This window comes from Penaeus chinensis, chromosome 31 (assembly GCF_019202785.1).
Source record: "Penaeus chinensis breed Huanghai No. 1 chromosome 31, ASM1920278v2, whole genome shotgun sequence".
Classification (NCBI taxonomy): domain Eukaryota; kingdom Metazoa; phylum Arthropoda; class Malacostraca; order Decapoda; family Penaeidae; genus Penaeus; species Penaeus chinensis.
Window position 1 is genome coordinate 2,812,625 of NC_061849.1, and position 2,500 is coordinate 2,815,124.

Here is a 2,500-nt window from a genome sequence, read left to right on the forward strand (position 1 = left end):
GTATTATTATTATTGTAATTGTTATTATTATTATTATTATTATTATTATTATTATTATTATCAACATCACCATCATCATTATTATCATTATTAGTGTAACTATTATTAGTATTATTATCATTCTTAGTGTAATTATTACTATCATTATTATTATCATTAATATTATCATTATAATGATTTATATAATTATTATTAGTATAATGATTTATATAATAATTATTATTATTATTATGATTAATATCATTATTATTATTATCATTATCATTATTATAATTATTATTGTAGTTATTATTATTATTACTGTTATCATTATTATTATCATTGTTATAGTCATTATCATTATTATTATTATTATTATTATTATTATTAATATTATTATTATTTTTGTTGTTATTATTATTATCATTATTAATATTGTTATCATTATTATTATTATCCATATTGTCATTATCATCAATACTATTTTTGTCTGCATATTTATTATTATTGATCCTCGTATTATTGCTATGACTAATATGATTATTGTCGTTGTTATCATTGTTATTATCATTAATATTATTTTATCATTATAAATTATTATTTTATGATTGTCATCATTATCTTAGGATTGTTATCATTATTATTATCATTATCATTATCACCATCATCATCATTATCAATCATTATCATTATCATTATTATCATCACTATTATTACCTTCATTATTATTATCATTAATATTTACAGTATCCTCTTTATCATCATCATAATCATACTCATTGATATTATTAATGTTTTATTATCTATAATATTATAATTTTTACAGACAAATATAACAGATTATCAGAAATAGACTTGGTAAAGACTAGAAAACAGACAATAGAAAAAGGCAGCTTAAGGAATAACAATCAAACAGTTGATAAAGCGCCACAATAAAATATGGAGAAGGGTAAGTAAAGTGAATTATAGTCATGCTATGACTCCCTTTTCAGTAATTCGAATTATAAGAGAAATCTCGCTCGAGGATCCTTTGTCCCAGTCGCCATGCGTCCGTACCGTACGGGCTGCGCGAAATGCCCCCCCTGCGCATGCGCCGAGACGCCATTTTCGTTCTGATCTGTGAGAGAGAGTGAGTAAATCCCTTCATATTTATGCCATTATTCGCCTCAAACTCCGACAGATCGAGTTTTCCTTTGAATGTGACCCATCGGAAGAACCAACCTACCGGAAAGTGGCACCGAACGCACCGCCTGTCCAGTGATAAGCGCGAAAACGTTGCGTAAAAGCAGTGTTTTGGAGATCCTGGGAGGGGGTGGCCCGTCACTTTTAGCCGTATAACAACTGCAGGGGAAGAATTCGGGGTAAACAAGGGGCTGTGCGGCGGGCGAGGGCGCGGGGACGTCGCCGATGGGAGCTCGAGCAGCATCCCTCCCACGAGACGGGCGCCAAGGGTTGCGAGATAAGGTGCGAATGTCCGTCAGCGAGGGATTTCCTGTCGTGTGTTCCCTCCGCGATTCCCGTGGAGGCGACTCTGCCAGGCCCTCCTGCTCATGGCACTCCTGCGGCCCAAGCACTCGCCCCAAGCACTCGCCCACTCGCCCTGCGCCCCCTCGCCCCTCGGCCCTCGCGGCACTCCCTGGCGCCCTCGCCCCCTGATTAAGTGGTCGTGGCACTCGGAGCTCTTAATTGTCTCTCATGACACTCCTTGTTTTTTTTTTCTCTCTTGATTCCTGCTGTTCTGTGGGTCAGGCTGGAGTAAGGGGGGCGTGGGAGTGTAGGCCTACGGAGAGAGAGGGAGGGGGAGAGGGAAAAAAGCGAGGGCCAGGAGAGCTCGCTGCGTTGCTGAAAATTGAGTTTTATTTCATGCACATTTTTTTTTTTTTTTTTTTTTTTTTGCGTTTGCGTGATCAGGCTACGCCCTTTTGTCACAAGTCTTTGGGCCGAGTGTCCGTAGGCTGCGGCAAGAGGAGACTCTGCGGGGTGGAGGCAGACTCGGGACTTTTGGGTAGCACTGGGGGTTAAAGGTGAACTGTTTGTGGGTAGCCGTGAGTTGGTTCCTGTTTTTGCTAACCGGTTAGATTTTGATGTGAGGCGATTTAGAGGGTCGGCGGGGGTGGGGGGGGAAGAAAGAGCAAGCTGGGCGTACAAATAGTAGTGATATTTCTTGTACTTTCTCGAGGGTGACTGACCTGCGCGCAAACAGTTTGACGGAATGTTGGAAATAGAGGCCAAGAAACCTGTTGGAAACCTGAAATGAGGTTTTATCTTTCTCATGCAGGTTGTCAGCTTGTGGGGTGAAGGGTAAACTGCCGTAGCTGGTGGGAATCGCCCTCCCCTCGTCCCATGAGGTTAAGAGATCCAGTAGGAAGATAAGATGAAGGTAGACGTAAAGAGAGACAGCTAAGATAATTTGCCTTTAATCCAGTCAAGCATCATGGACACTTGTCAAAACCTCCTTTGAACTCTGGTGTGAGGGTGGAGCCTGCGTGTGCAAGACACAGGTAGGGGCACAGCCACACTT